Below are 17,318 nucleotides of genomic sequence, written 5' to 3'. Positions count from 1 at the left end.
AATACAATTGCATGATAAATAACGAATTCCCGTGTACATGCACATCTGTGCATGTACACCTGTGCCATGTGACACACATACATGCCCTTAGGCACACAAGCCAGAATCAGGGGTGCAACAGGGTGTCAAAGTGACACCCTGTCCCCCTTGACAAATCGGTAATTTTACCGAATCGGTATTTACCAATTCAGTAATTGACATTGATTCCTATGGGCCTCAAGGCCCATAGGAATCAATGGCAATTACTGAATCAGTAAATACCGATTCGGTAATTACCGAATCTTACAGATTCGGTAATTGTTACAGAATAATTACCTACATGGCATTTACCGATTTGTAAATACCGAATCGGTATTTACGATTCGGTAAATGCCATTTACCTACATATGGCCCCATATGTTTTATTGATTGTTTCAGTTGCGAGTCTTTTTATACCCAATTTATTAACTTTTTATTCTTGTTTTTAATATGTTTCGTATTTATGGATCTTATCATTATATTTTACCTGGATTTGTGCTGTATTGTATAGTATGTCTTTTATGATGCAAATCGAATAAAGACTTCTTTGACTGACTGACTGAATACATGGGTTAGTGAGTAATCTTTAAATATATACATTTCTGTATTAGTCTCTCACTTTGTGTATAAGTGGCTACATGTTTTGGTGAGTAGCTACATGAGTGATACATCAGTGTATATATTGGTTATTGTTTGATTGAGTATCAGTAGGAGTGTCTGAGTGTCTGTATACTTCACTGAGAGGTCTTATGTAGTGCATAGATGCATGTATGAGTGACTTACTGCTTGTATGTGTTGAAGGCAGCATGTGTGCAGGACTGTATGGGTGGATAATTGTGTGTGGTGAGTAGCTACATGAGTGTCTATATAGGCTATTATTTGTTTTTTTGACTCTATGGGTGGATGAGTGTGTGTATAGGTGTGTTAGTGAATGAATGACTGTCTAAATAGTGTATTTATGAGTAGGTCCATTTGTTTTAAACTAGTACATATGAGTTATGAGTTAGTAACTATATGGATGAGTGTTGGTGTGTAACGGGATGACCATGATGTTTAAGTGTAAAAGTACATATGATGAGTGAGTTTTTGTTTGAGTGACTGTAAAGGACTGTTGATGAATGAGTGGATATGTGTATAGATCTTGGAATTACTAAAAAGGTGTGTTGTAAGTAGCATTGGTATGTCTATTGTATTGAAAATGTTAGTTTCTATTTTTGAATGTGTGTATCAAAGGTTATATTAGGGAGAGATTAGGTCTGCCACTCTTTCACAAGGATGATGTCATCAGTGATGTAATTGGAGATGTCAAAAGTGATGTCATGAGTGATGTCACTGACCATGTCATGAGTGATGTAATTTGTGACGTCATCAGCTGTGCATTACGGGCGCGCGAGTTATAGTTAGTTGAACTAACTATAACGGGGGAATTTCAATGGTTTTGTATGAGTGAAATGTCCAGATAACTATAACATGTGTAAAACCTATGTTTTTTTCAGTGAATTTGCAAGGTTTTTTAAATGCTAATTACTAACTATAACGTGTGTGAAACCTATGGTTTTTGCAGTGAATTTCAAAGCTTTTTTAAATGCTAATTCCTAGCTATAAAGTGTGTGAAACCTATGGTTTTTTCAGTGAATTTGCAAGGTTTTTTAAATGCTGATTCCTAACTATAACGTGTGTGAAACCTATGTTGTTTTCAGTGAATTTCAAAGGTTTTTTAAATGCTAATTTCTGTATTAATTTTTAATTTTTTTATATATTTTTTTTCCACAAAGCGCCTTTGTATATTTTAATAGATTGACTGTATTCAGTAATATGCAATGGCACAACTCATTTTTATGATTTTGATAAAGATGAACAGTATAGTCTACATCTTCAAAAAAACATATAAACACTCAAATGTGTTATTTAATTATTTTTTTGTGTTTTTTTCTTACATGCGTAAAACGTGCGCGTACCCCGCAATTCTTTTTTTTTTTAACGTTTTTTTTGCCCTTCAGGGACCCCCTGAGAAAGCCTAGGGAGTCAGGGAGAGTGAGGGAAAGATTGCGAAAAAGAGAAGGGTAGTGAGATATAGACAGGAGGAAGTGAAGTGGGGGAAGGGGAGTGACTATGAGTAAAAAGGTGAGGTAAGGGAAGAGGAATGACGAAGAAGGTAAAAATTAACAGTGAGTGATGGAGAGAGAAGGAGTGGTACAAACAGAAAAGTTAAGGAAATTGCGATTCTCCTATTAACATGACCAGAGAATCTGGATTTCATTAGAGACACGGAGGCTAACATTATAATTCTGATGTGTATTGGTGTATTGATAATATATATTTTTATTGTACTGGTCTTTTTCTACTACCAGCTGCTGTCCCTTCGGAAGGCTCCGTCCCCCTTCCCTTCCGTGCTCGAGTCCCCGACCTCCAATTTATGGAAGTCGGCCCCTTCCCGATCATTTCTTTGCTCTCTCTCCGTGTTTGTATTTGACTTATACTATTACCTCTCCACAATGTCTGATTCTGACTCAGACCAAGACAATGTCTCTCTCCCTAATTTTGATAACGAAGCTTTTAAATCTCTTATCCATAGAGAAATGCGATCATGCATGTTCTCCACTCTTTCCCAAGTTATGGCATCCAAAAGGTCCCTCTCCCCAGAAGAGGAAGACGAATTCCAAGAGGATTCCAATGATGACCTCTCTATTTCTAGGGGTAAAAAAACTAAAAAAAGTAAAAATATTGACCCTACCCCTAAGAGCACTATTACAGGTTCTAGTACCTCGGATGCCCCCAGCGGCACAACCTATCAAGGTGTCCACCGCGGCACAACCTATCAAGGTGTCCATCGCGGCACAACATATAAAGGTGTCCACCGTGGCACAAATCTTAAAGGTGTCCTCAGCGGCACAACTCATCCTAGTGCTCAAAATGATGATTCCATCTACAACGATGATTTCAATAATTTTATTCACGATGATATTAACGACACCATCTCTGATTTTCCTGACGAATAAATCCTTGATCTAGATGAGGATGATCAAGATTTTGATTCCATTGAGGATAACCTACCCTCCTCCTCAAAGGATAGTATCCTAGACCCTCTCGGTCAAGAAATGTTTTCCCCCCTCAACATTAAACATCCTAGGAGTTATGATTGGACTCCTTTGGAACACGTTAGCCAATTCATCACAAAATGGATCAGAAATCCTCTTGAGAGGAATACATGGAAATCAAGGGTAAAGGAGACATAGGGGGAGAGTGAGAGAGACAGAGAGCAAGGAACACTGTGATCTTAAACACTTGACACTATACCTTCTTCAAATTGATTACTGCAGTGAAAGAGACTCTTGCTGGGAGTGCTACTTTAGGTTTTAGGACAGACTTGTAGTGTTCAGGGAGTGTAGGGTCTCAAGGTGGAAGTGAGAATGCAGAAATAAGAATTCACAGACGTCATTACTACATGCTACAGAGACACTTGGTATGCAATTTCTACAGCTCCCCCGGGCCTAACTCACTCCATGACTACATGTATTGCCATATCTTAAAACACATCAACTAAGAAAATTATTCTGCCACCATTTTGTGAAATGAAGTTTGACTCACACTGTGATCTTAGACACATGACAGTCTGCCTTGCAATTCAGTAAAATGATTACTGCAGCGAAAGAGACTCTTGTTGGGAGTGCTGTTTTAGATTTTAGGACAGAGCAGTGGTGTTCAGGTAGTTTTGGGCTCAAGGTGGAAATGAGAATGTATAAATGAGAATACACTGACATGATTACTACATGCTACAGAGAGATTTGGTTTGCAATTTCTTCAGCTCCCCAGGCCTGACTCAAACCATGACTACATGCATTTCCATAATTGCAAATATATGGTAATGGTAATGGTATAGATCTTATATCCGCAATTAAGCCCAGAGGCATCAAGGCGCCTAAAAAACAATATCACAAAATTGGTCGGATAACAAGCACTACGGATACGCCTTGGAGAAGAGCCACGTTTTCAGGGCTTTCCGGAAGTTCTGGACTGATGGCTGTGTTTTAATTCCATGCGGCAGACTATTCCACAATTTAGGGGCTACGGCTGAAAAAGCCCTCCCACCCCATTTGGTTTTGCGAACGCGGGGGACCACCAGCAAATTCTTGGTTGAGGATCGGAGAGCTCTCTCCGGAGCGTAAGGATGCAGCAATTTCCTCACGCCCTCAGCCCCCTAACCAGAGAGCGCCCCATAGGTCAGACAGAGGGTCTTAAAGGCAATCCTAGACTCAATAGGGAGCCAGTATAGGGTTTTTCCTGGCCGCTGTGGTGGAAGATAGTCTAGGAGCGTCCAGCACAAATTTGGCCGCCGCGTTCTGTACTGCCTGGAGGCGCTGCAAGAGACCTTTATTAGCTCCTGCGTAAAGAGCATTACAATAATCATGCCGCGAGGCCACTAATGCAACGACGACCTGCTTACGAGCCTGCGGAGACAGGTAGTGCTTGAGTTTGCGGAGTACTTTAATGATGCCCCAACAGCTGGCTACTGTTCTATTTACCTGCAGTGCCATTGAAAGGTCCCGGTCCAAGATTACTCCCAGGTTCTTAGCAGACTCTGTAGGAGTAGGACAGGTTCCCAGTGAGGGAGGCCACCATGTGGCCGTCCAGATGTTGACATTGCCCCCAAACACCAGAACTTCTGTCTTCTCCCCATTCAGTTTGAGTGAGTTGTTAATCATCCACTCAGCAACCGCCTCCATACAACTTCTAAAGTGATGTATAGGGGCATGCACCGAACAAGGGAGGGCCACCAGGATCTGTGTGTCATCCGCATAGGAGACTATTTCCATCCCATATGATCTCACCAACCTGCAAGTGGGGCCACATAGATGTTAAACAGGGTCAGACTTAATGCCGACCTTTGGGGGACCCCACATTGCACAGGAGTGGGAGGAGATAGAAATTCTCCTAGGTTGACCCTTTGCTCCCTCTGATTCAAGAAAGAAGCCAGAAGGCTCAAAGCCACACCATCTACCCCTATCTCCCTCAGACGAGATGTTAGAACAGAGGGAGACAGGGTATCGAAGGGGGCTGTCAGATCTAAAAGAATCAACAGGGAGGTATGGCCCTGATCGAACCCAGTGCGGATGTCATCAAGCACAATCGTCAGGGCCGTCTCCGTGCTGTGAGCCCTCCTGAAGCTGTGTTGGGATTGATCTAACTGTCCCAAGTTGTCCAAGAACGCCGCCAGATGCTTGTTTAGATGGGACTCCAGCATCTTGACAGGGGCTGGGAGCAAGGAAATGGGGCGGAAATTCTTGAGTACCTCTGGATCTAGAGTGGGCTTCTTAAGGAGGGGCTTAACTACAGCACTCTTCCATTGGTCAAGAAAAATACCATCCCTCATTGCTCTATTCATGATGTCTAAGAGCGGAGGCAATAGGGTGTCTCTGCACTCCTTCATGACCTTGAGGGGACAGGGATCTAAGGGAGACCCTGACCTCAGGTTCGTTAGGAGCAAGTCAATGTCCTGGAGAGAGAACGGAGGAAACACAGATAGGCTCACAGTGGTGGCGGGGATATCAACTTCAAGAGAGGGGAGGACAACATCAGGAGAGACAGGAAGAGTTACAGCCTTTTGTGAATCAAGGGCCAAGTAAATGTCTACAATTTTCGTATGAAAGAATCCTCCGATTTGATCACAGAGGACTTGGGAACATACTGTGGGGTCGGGCATCTGCAATGTACAGAGGGAGTCGACAATCTTAAAAAGTTTTTTTTTTTTTTTTTTAGTCCTCATTTTGCGACATATATGTTTAAGGTTTTACTCGGGAACCCATTCCATCCTAACATTTTATACCTTCACGACCCCTTATTGGTCTATCTGAGGAGGGGTGTTTCTCACATCCGTTGTTTTTAGGATTTGGGAGCTCCTGTGACCTTTACCATAATCAATAATTCTGGTTACGTGAGAATGAGCTAGCCTTCCTGGCTACTCGACAGGAATGATTCCAGTCTGAATTATTGTCTCCGCTTTAATCATAGGACTTTGTTTTTCGAGACCACATTCGCTCATTAAGAGTCCTGCTCCAAATTATAATAGTTTTCCCAGATTTCCCAAAAATTAAACTTTTTACCCGGTTTCCCTTGTCTGTCATTTCTATTAGTTTTTATTACTGAGTTTAACCAATCCCCATGCTGAGGCGGTGTTGGTTTAATCCAATTGACGTCTAGCCAGAAGTATCAGTACAAACAATAGGCTTTCTTGGTTTTTAGTTAACTTAACCAATTCGTTATTCAAGTCAATCCCAAAAATAATAAGAGTTATACTTACATTTACTTGTTTTCCCAGAGCCAATGATATCATCTTACCCACTTCTTTCCAGAAGGTGACTATCATGGGGCAGTCTATAAACATATGTAGATCGTTTGCCCTTTCCAGTCCGCATTTTGGGCAAGCTTTGACGGTGGCACCTTTGAATTTAGATAATTTTTTAGGGGTCCAATATGCCCTATGTATTGTAAAAAGATGATTTCTCTTCAGCGCGGCTGGTTTTATGTGAGACCAACACTTTTCCAACGATTTTGTCCAAATGTTATATACATCTACATCTGGTATGTCATTTCTCCATAATGTATCTGGAATCTGTACATCTTCTTCTCCTGCTGTGATTAAAGCCCAGTACCACCTAGATATTTCCTTTTTTATTGGGGAGGATTTCAGCATTTCTTTCTCCATGTTTTCATTTCCTTCTTTTTTATTTGTGATCGATTTTGCCCAGCTTGTCAATTGATAGTACTTAAATTTGGACACTGTTTCGTTTGTATTTATAGCTAACTGGTTCCAGGGGATTATGATACTTCCTGTCATCAGTTTACCCCATTTCACAATTCCATTTTCCTTTAAAGGGAGGGCCAAGGAGTCTTTTAAACATTCTGGAGTGCCTGGCGAATCCCAGATAGGGGCATGTGAGCTATAGTATGGTATGTTTAAGGTGCTTCCAACTTGGTACCATATTTTTGCTGCATTAATTAATATCTTCAGTTTTATTTTCTTGAAGAATTTTGGGTGTCCAAATTTATATAGGAAATGATCACACCTGTCAGTCATGATTTGCATATATTCAGGGAGAAACTGGGAGGTCTTAAGAAGTGGTCTCATATTTTTAAATTGGAATGCCTTACAGTATTCAATAAGATCAGGACTTGCTATTCCCCCTTCAAATTTTCCTCTCCTTAGTTTTTTCCAAGATATCCTTGCTCCTTTTGATGACCAAATAAAACTTGTGATTTTTCCGTGTATCTTCTTCAAGGCATCTCTCTTGAATTCCAGTGGAATTGTATTAAATAGATAGGTGAATTTAGGCACAATAGACATTTTAACTATATTTGATCTCCCCAGGAAACTAAGAGGTAGCCCATCCCATACTTTGAGTAATTTCGTGGTTTCAATGGCGATTCTATTCAGATTTATCTGTGGTATATTTTCTATGTCTTTCACTAATGTGATACCTAAATATTTTATTTTTTCTTTTGTATATGGATTGTTGACAGTTGTGTTCCAGCTCATAGCCTCGGTTTTTTCTTGATTTGTAAGGTATCCTGATACAGTTCCGAACTTGGTTATTGTGGACTCTATTGCAACCGAAGAGCTATTATAGTCATTTGTAAAAATCATCAAGTCGTCGGCATATAGTGCCACTTTTTTCGACCAATCCTGATGCTGAAATGGGGTTATTGTGGCATGATTTCTTAGCGAGACTGCAAGGGCTTCAATATATACATTGAAAAGCAGGGGTGACAGTGGGCATCCTTGCCTTGTCCCTCTTTGTATGTCAATGTTGTTTGTGAGGTTCCCGTTGACTAATATTTTAGCCCTTGGTTTGGTATATATCTCTGCCACCATGTTGCCGAAATTTTCTCCTAGATTATATTTATTGATGACTTTGTTAAGGAATGACCAGTTTACTCTGTCAAACGCTTTGGCAGCGTCAAAAGTGATTATGGTTAGTGGTACTTTTTCTGCAATGGCTATATCTATTGCGGCAAAAAGTTTGTGTGTGATTTCTTGTATTTGCCTACCCTTTATGAAGCCTTTTTGATCAGGATTTATCAGTTTAGTCATTATCACTGCTAGTCTTTTCGCCATGACCTGCATATAGATTTTGTAATCACAATTAAGCAGTGAGATGGGTCTGTATGACTCACATATTGCTGGGTTTTTTCCTGGCTTTAAAATAATGCTAATTGTTGCGTCGTTCCAGGAATCTGGGATTTTTTCTTTTTTTTTATATGTTAGATTTAGTAAATCTGTTAATGGTGACGCCAGAGAGTCTCTTAAAATCTGGTAGAACTCATTTGGTAAGGTGTCCGGGCCAGCTGCTTTACCTTTTTTTAGGCCTTTTATGATGGTTCTAACCTCTTCTACTGTGATATCTTTATTTAGCTCTTCTTTTTCCATTTCGGTTAGTTGTGGAAGGGGTATATGTTCTAGGTACTTCTGGATCTGTTCCTCTGTGGGATTTACATCCTCCTTATATAAATTAGAGAAAAACTTCACAAATTCCTGCATTATTATGGAGTCCTCAGTTTCGTTTATATTATTTCGTTGAATGCAGATTATTTTGTTTCTAGTTTGCTCTTTTTTCGTATTCCAGGCCAACAGTTTTCCACATCCTTCTCCATATTCATGATTAGATAACTTACTGGCTTCCCATCTAGTCTTTACTTTATTTTCCAGGAGATTTACCAGTCTTTCCTTTAGTTCTTGCCTTTGTTTCTCTATCGATTCTTTTACATCTGGAGTAGCGTCCACCATTATCTTGAGATCAAGTTCTTTAATATCACTTTCCATACCTCCAATTTCCAATTTTGCAGTCCTGGCTCTGTGTGAACCCAAACTTAATAACTTGCCTCTAATAACCGCTTTATATGTGTCCCAGATATTTTGTTTTGATGTACCAGTTTGGTTTTCCTTAAAAAAATTGGCTGTTGTTGTCTCCAGTTCTTCTGCTGCCTGTGGATCTAGTAATATTGTGCGGTCTACCGTCCATCTTGATTTTACATTATTTTTCGTTATTTGCATGGTTAGTTGTACCGCCGAGTGATCAGATAGATGTTCTGGTAAATGTTCTATGTTCTTGACTTTGTCTCGCAATGTACCATTTATTAAGAAGTAGTCAATTCGTGATCTATGACCAAGTTTTTTATTGTTAAAAGTGTAGGGATATTTTTTGTCTCCTTTCTCTCGCCACATATCCAGCAAACCCAGGTCATTTTCATAATTACCTAGCCATTCTCTCATTTTTGGGAGATTTGACTGTTTCCCTGGGGGATGTCTGTCTAGGCTCGGATCTATTAAAATATTGTAATCTCCACCTAATATTATCGGGGCAGTTGTTGACAGTAGTTCTGTGTACAGTTTTTGTAGGGGGGTTGGGTCATCCATATTTGGGCCATAATACCCTGCCAAGGTATATGCATTTTCGTATATTCTTACCTTAATAAAAGCCCATCTTCCCTTGTTATCAACTGATTTGTGCTCAATTTTGGCTTTAAGTGTCTTTTTAAGAATTATTATTATGCCTTTGATATTGCATTCTTGATTTGTGCAAACATAGGTGTCAACCCATTTCAGATTCTTCATTATTTGTTCCCATTCCGTACTTAGGAGGTGCGTCTCTTGTAGGATAATTATCTCGCTGTCTACTTCCTTCAGATATTCAAGAATCCTTCTCCTTCTGCTAGGTGTCCTGAGTCCATTAACATTCCAAGAGAGTACCTTGAATTGTTTATATTTTGTCGCCATTCCTGTTATGAGCATCTTGTTTTTTCCGTGTTCTATGGGTCCCAATAATTCCTTTTACTGTGAGCACTGAGGACATTTTTTCAATTTTTTTTCCTATTTTGCTCCCCACCCGTGCATTCTTTTTATGAGATATTTGCGTTTTTTTGTGGGGTTCATTGTTTCCCACCCTGAGGAAGCCTCCCTTCTTCTTTTGGGGCGGTATTCTTCGCCCTATTCGAGCTCGTTGCTTCGCCTAGATTTTGTGATATTCATCTTGCTTGGGGTTCTGTTTCAGTTCGTAGTTGATCTTTTATTTGCTCAATAAATGTTTCTACCTCTCTGGGGTCTCTGATGTTGTGCATCTTATTTTTACACATTATCCTTAATGCGGCAGGAAATTTCATCTGGACATTGGCTCCAAGAGATTTTAGTTCCTGCATATGTTGTCCTAACTCCCACTGTCTGTCTTGGGTAGTCTTGGATATGTCTGAGCGAATCCTGAAGGACCAGTTGTCCTCTTTCAAAGTACCCTGTTTTAGACCTTCACTAAGTAGTCTTTCTTTCAGTGTATATGTTTTAAAGTTTATCAGGATTTTTCTCGGTGTCTTCCTGTCTTTGTTTTTCCTGAAAGGGTCGCGGTGTACCCTCTGTATGTCGTCAGTAAGATTGACTTCCTTGGACCACAAGAAATGTTTTTCAAAAAGAGAGACAATACATTTTTTAATGTCCGTACCCTCCATATTCTCCGGCATGTTAAGGACCCTCAGGTTATTCCTTCTCGCCTGGTTTTCAAGCGATTCCATTTTCTCGCTCATGCTTCTTTCATTTTCTCTGAGTTTTCTTATTTCTTTCTGGTTTGTGTCACCTCTCTTACTGAGATTCTCCACCACTGATTCGACTATGGCAACTCTTTCTCCGAGGGCGTTCATTTTTTGGTCTAAAGCCTTGCATACCTCTTGTATCTTGCTCTGATTAGCCTCCGAGACTGAGAATTTCTCTCTCATTTCTCCTAGGACTTTGTCCATGAATTTTCCCAAGAGCTTCTCTGTTTGTTCTACCATGTAAGAAGGTTCTGTTGCCACTAGCTTTTCATGCTGTGGTATGCTAGTACTAGAGGTAGTAGGCTTGTTTGTATCTCTCGCCTCCTCCATTTGTGAGTCTTTGAGGATTACTGGTTCTTGTTTCTTTCCCTGAGATTTTTCACTCCCTTTAGTTCCGTTATTATTTTAGGGGTGACAGGGGTAGCAGGGGGTACAGTGCGTATAGTGGGTATAGTGGTGCAGATTGGGTTCGTGTTTATGCTTGTGACCGGGGAGATATTTTTATCTTGGGGATTAGGGTGACTAAGAGTAGTTGAGAGTTTATGCCCTACTTGAACTTGCTGCTGTACTTTGAAGAAGGATCTGAGAGAGGGAGTAACTTTAATTATCTGTTCTGTCTGATTTTTCGCTTTAATGTTTTTGTCCTTTTTTTGCTGTGATTTGGCAGTTTGCTTTCTTTTTGTAACCTTAGGAATAACTGGTATAACAGTTTGTTTGGTTGGGAGTACTTGTTTGGAGAACTGCCTATTTCTTAAGCAGTAGCTGGACCTTCGCTTGTTCCCCGCTCCGCCCTCTACTTCTTCAGTCGAGTTTCCCTTGCTCCTAGCTCCTGGTTCTGAGTCCGGTTTAAGTGACTTCTCCACTACTTTAGGAGTACCTGATATGATTAGGTCCGTTTCTGTTTCAACCTCAAAGTCTCTCTCTTTTTCTTTCTCCCTCTCTCCTTTCTCTCCTCTAATTACACTGCTACTCTCTATGACCCTGTCCCCTCCACACCCCACAAGTAAATCCAGCACAGTTACTCCCTCACTTCCGCCCCCCCCCCTGTACCTTGCTCATGGATTCCTGTTGTCCCAAAGTCCTGGTGAGCAGCCTTCTCTTTTCCACGATCGCAAAATCCTCTTTGCAGTCTTCCTTGCAGCGTGTAATCTTTGCGTCTGATTTTGCCGCGAATACTCGATTCAGTATGTGCTCAGCAGTGCCTCTCCCCCGGGATTGCGCTTGTTTTGCTTCTTTGGGTTTCAGGAGAGGTGCTTCTTCCGCGTTGCCGCTGCTGTGTCTATTGCTGCCGCTTATGCCCCGGAAGAGGAAGGACAATCTTGCTGCTGCGCACCGGCAACCTCTGCTGGCTTCCGACGCTGCTGCCCAGATACCACCGTATACAGCTCCGTATGCTGCTCGAGGGGACTCGGAATCCCGTGCGCCCATTCCCATAAAGAGAGGTAACTGTAATAATTGTAGTTAGATCAACTACTGTTTGTTTAGATGTTCCTTGTCATGTCTGTGTGTGGCGAGTGCGGAGCTCACAGCCGGAGACTCCTATCCGGCCGCCATCTCAATCTTAAAAAGGTCTTGCGGGGAGGTGAGAGTGGTCGTGAGAAGCCCGAAGTACTCTTGTTTCACCCTGATCACCTCCATCTTGTATTCCATAAGGAGAGACTTGTGTTTCTCCCTCTCTAGGGGATCCCATCTCGTCCGCCAAAGCCTTTCCTGCCTCCTGCACTCCTGCCTCAGGAGTCTAAGAGGCTCCAAAAACCACAGGGCAGAGGGTCTCTGCATGGCGGAGTAACGCAAGGTTACAGGAGCCAACAAATCCACTGCTACCGTGACAGCAGTCGTCAGTTCAGCAGTAGCTACATTAACATCCTTGGCTGAGCTAATGGCAGAAATCCGAATCAGCCAAGCAAATTATTCTGCCACCATTTTGTGAAATGAAGTCTGACTCACACTGTGATCTTAGATGAATAAAAACTATGAAACACAAAAATGTTGCACTCTATACTGTAAGACTCACTTTATACCACAATCACTTGGCTACTAGCTCAAAGATTACAATTAAAGAAGAATAGTTTCTTAAATAATTTTTAATTTTTAAATATAAATTTATTTTTTAGAATTTTCATAATCTAATAGCACTTTTAACATCATTTGATCTGGAATTCCTTAGTCAGAAATCTCCAAACATGAATCGTCAAACTCTATCATGTCCAAAGCTTCCACAAATTCATTGTCCAAAGACTCATCTAAAAAATAACTCATGACATCTCCTCCACTAATAGGCTCTTCTTGATTGGTGCTGTCGAAAAAAGGAATATTAAAATCTTCTAGAAGACTCGCTGAAACTTCAAATGTGATCTCTATTGTCTCCTCATTTTGATCCATTTTTTAAAAATTTGTTGCTGTACCTTGCAGAAAAAAATCAAAAATAAATACTTACATTTCAGGTTTTTAGTAATAGATAATATAAAACTAGCTTTATCAACAATTTAATTTTTTTAAATTATAATGCAGAAACTTTTCTCAAGTACTTTTTATTATTATATCAGTTAAATTTGATTATAAGAATTTATACTTATAAAATGTCCTTACATTTGAATCAGAGTTTAGGATAAAGTAGTGCTGTTAGGGTAGTATAATGTCTTATTACTTACCGGTAATCTTCATTACCCCGATTAGGGTCCTCCCCGTCCCAGTCCTAACAACGTGAGGCAGTCCTGCCTCCACCCAGCCAATCACAACGCTAGTATTTCTATACTACATAAGCCCCGCCCACCTACCGCCATGCCTGTTATCAACAAGACTCCGACACAAACACAGCGGGAGGGTGGGAGGGAAGAGGACTGGGACGGGGAGGACCCTAATCAGGGTAATGAAGATTACCGGTAAGTAATAAGACATTACCCCCTCATGGGTCCTCCCCGTCCCAGTCCTAACAACGTGAGGAACTTACAAGCAGAGAACCAATAAAGAAAACACGCAGGACACCAGGGATCCATGCAGAGTACAAAACTTTAATCAATAAAAGATCAATGAACAACAGCGTTCAAGACGCCAACAGAAAAACTGTCAGCAGAGGCATGTAAAACATCAAGCCGATAATGTTGCACAAATGTGTGATGAGACTGCCAGGTGGCCGCCCTACAAATCTCCTGGATAGAGACCCCCGCCGCCTCAGCCCAGGAAGCAGACACAGAACGCGTCGACCGACCCTGTACGTGAGACGGAGGAGTCAAATCCAAAGACTTGTAAGATTGACAGACCGCCAAACGGACCCACCAACTGATTGTGGAAGTGGAAACCTTCTTCCCTTTAGCCACACCCCCACAGGAGACAAACAGGGCAGGAGAACTCCGGAACCCTAGGGAACGTTGGACGTAAATCTGGAGAGCCCTGCGAACATCCAAAGAAGGGGGAACAAGGGAATCCCCCTCAGCAGGCAAATCAGGAAGAATCACCTCCTGCTGCAAATGAAAACTCGAAGAAACCTTAGGCAGAAAAGCCGGATCAAGCCGCAAAATGACCCGATCCGGGAGGAGCTGCAAATAGGGAAACGAAACAAGCAAGGCACCCAACTCACCCAACCTGCGAGCGGAGGTAATGGCCAACAGGAAAGCCACCTTAGCGGACAGCCACAACAAATCTACCTCCATCAAAGGCTCAAAAGGTGGCAACTGTAGACCACGCAAAACAGTAGGCAAATCCCAAGAAGGAATGAGAAAAGGAGCAACTGGCCGATGAAGCCGAAAGCTCCGAAGAAGCCGACTAACCAAAGGAGCAACACCCTCCAAGGAGGCCCCAGGACCCCGACAAGCACGAACCGCCGCCCACTGAGCAGACAACGTGGAAGGGGAAAGGCCTTTCAACAAACCATCCCGGAGAAACTCCAACACAGAAGTAGGAACCCCCAGTACAGGATCCACCCCATGAGAAGAACACCAAGAAACAAAAGAACCCCAATGGCGGCCATAGCACTTAAGGGTCGAAGGGCGGCGAGACAACTGGATGTCACGAGCCACCACCGATGAACAACCCAAAGACTCCAAAGTCAACCGCTCAAGAGCCAAGCCGTCAGCTGCAAACGACGAAGACAAGGCAGAGACAGGAGTGGAAACTGAAGAGGAGATGAACACAAAGGAAGCCGGACAAACTGACCCTTCGCCAGCTTCAGCAGGAGAGCAAACCAAATGCGGCGAGGCCAGAAAGGAGTAATCAACAGGACCAAAACATTCTCCCTCCGAATCTTCTGCAGCACCCTCGGGAGGAGGGGAATGGGAGGGAATGCATACAGAAGGCCCGAAGGCCAGGGAATCGAAAGAGCATCCACCGCCCAAGCCTGAGGACACAGCACCTCCGAACAAAACCGGGGCAGGAGAGAGTTTTGAGGGGACGCAAAAAGATCGATCCAAGGAGTCCCGAACCGAAGGCAAAGGGACAGGAATAGAGGAAGAGAGAGATGGTACAGAACAGAAGATGGAAGGTCGCGGCTCAAAGCGTCCGCATGAAAATTCAACCGTCCCGGAATGTACACCGCCCTCAAGGCCAGCAGATGAGATTCCGCCCAAGCACAAATCATGGAGGCCAACAAGTTCAGAGACGCGCACCTGGTCCCCCCTGACGGTTCAAGTAACAACAAGCCACCTGGTTGTCTGTACGAACCAAAAGATTCGCCCCCAGGAGAGGAACCTGAAAGAACTGCACTGCCTCCCAGACAGCCGTTAACTCCCGCCAGTTCGAGGAACGGGTGCTGTCTCCCTGAGACCACCGACCCTTGGCTTCCAAGGACCCCAAAGTGGCCCCCCAACCCCAGATACTGGCATCCGTCGTCAACAAAAGGGGAGGAGGAAGACAAAACCGCACCCCCTTCTCCAGGTTGGGCGTGCAAAGCCACCAGTCCAAGTCCTGAATCAGAGCAGGAGAGAGAGGAATCAGAGTCTCGTAATCCGCCCGGGAGGGGTCCCACCGAGCCAACAGATGAGTCACCAAGGGCTTGAGATGGAGGCGAGCCCAAGGAACCACAGCAGTGGTCGCAGTCATCAACCCCTGGACCCGCAACCAAACACGAGCCGGGGCAGAGGGACAACCCAACAGATCCCGCAGCAGAGCCTGTAAGGAAAAGATCTGAACAGGAGGGAGAAACACCGCCCCCAGAGAGGTGTCGAACAGAACGCCGATGAACTGAAGTCTCTGAACAGGAACCAGATGAGACTTGGCCAAATTCACCTTGAACCCCAGCTCCTGGAACAGGGACAACGTAGCCTCCACTGCCAGAAGAGCCTGAGGGAAAGAGGAAGCAGAGACCAAACAATCATCAATATAGGGAAACACAGAGAAACCCTGATGTTGCAAAACCCCCACAGCAGGAGCCAATACCTTGGTAAAAGTCCTGGGAGCAGTGGAGAGGCCGAACGGCAGAACCTGAAACTGGAAATGCATCCCCTGGACCACAAACCGAAGGAACCGCTGACTGGCAGGATGGACCGGAACGTGAAAATAGGCGTCCTCCAAGTCCAGGGAAGCCAAAAAATCTCCCTCCTGGATGAGGGGAATGATGGACTGCAATGTGACCATCCGAAAATGATCCAGCCGCACCAACTTGTTCAGGGAACGGAGATTCAATATGGGGCGGAAGGAACCATAGGGCTTTGGAACCAGAAACAGACTGGAATAAAACCCCAGGCCCACTTCCTCCACTGGCACCGGCACCACCGCCCCCTTCTGGAACAACAAGTGGACGCCGGACAACATGACAGACCTCCGCACTGGGTCTCTTGACAACGGGGTAACCAGAAGACAATCCAGAGGGGGAGGGCCCCGGAAGGGAATCCGGTAACCCCACCTGATGATATCCAAGACCCACTGATCAAAGATCAGAGCCGACCAACGGTCCAGAAACAAATGAAGACGAGCCCCCACAGCGGCATAGTCACTTTTGTCCAGCACCAGAGGGAGGCTGCGGCAGCTGCTGCTGCTGTAGCTGCTGAGGCCCGGATTTATAATGGAATGCGGCCCCCCGACCACGGGCCCGACCACGAAAGGGCTGAGAGGACAACACCCCCTGAAATCCCTGCTTCTGGAAAAAAGACCTCTTCTTAGGAGCAGGCTGAAAAGGCTTCAACAACTTCTTCTCCTCCGCAGAGCGCTGCACCATCGAATTCAAGGCATCCCCAAAGAGACGAGGACCCTCAAAAGGCAGTTTATGGACCAAAGACTACTGAGCAGCATCAAGACGCCACGGCTTTGTCCACAGAGACCTCCTCCCAGCCACCACCGCCCCAGCAGCCGAGGAGAAAGCCCACAAGGAATCAAAAGTGACATCTGACAGGAATTGCGCCAAAACCTCCATTTGAGCCAACACAGGAGTAGGGTCCCCATGATCCTGAAGACAGTCAAACAGCCTCTCGAAATCCTTGAGCAGGACCTGTGACGCATAGGCCGCATAAGTGCTAGCACGCACCCAAAAGTGAGAAGCGGCGTAAGAACGCTTGAGAGCAGATTCCACCTTACGCTCCACCGGATCAGACAGGGAAGCCTCCTCCGAAGACAAAGAGGAAGAGGAGGAAGCCATAGAAGACAAAAGAGAATTAACCTTCGGAATCGCAGGAAACTGGGAATCAAAGTCTGCCAGGCGATATCGCTTCCCCAGGAATCGCGGAATACCCTGCTTATCCACCTCCAGCCACTCTTTCGTGATAATATCCTTCAGGACATCATGGAAGGGGAGGTCATAC

This window comes from Lissotriton vulgaris, chromosome 3_1 (assembly GCF_964263255.1).
Source record: "Lissotriton vulgaris chromosome 3_1, aLisVul1.2, whole genome shotgun sequence".
NCBI lineage: Eukaryota > Metazoa > Chordata > Amphibia > Caudata > Salamandridae > Lissotriton > Lissotriton vulgaris.
Note: the sequence above shows the minus strand (reverse complement) of the source record.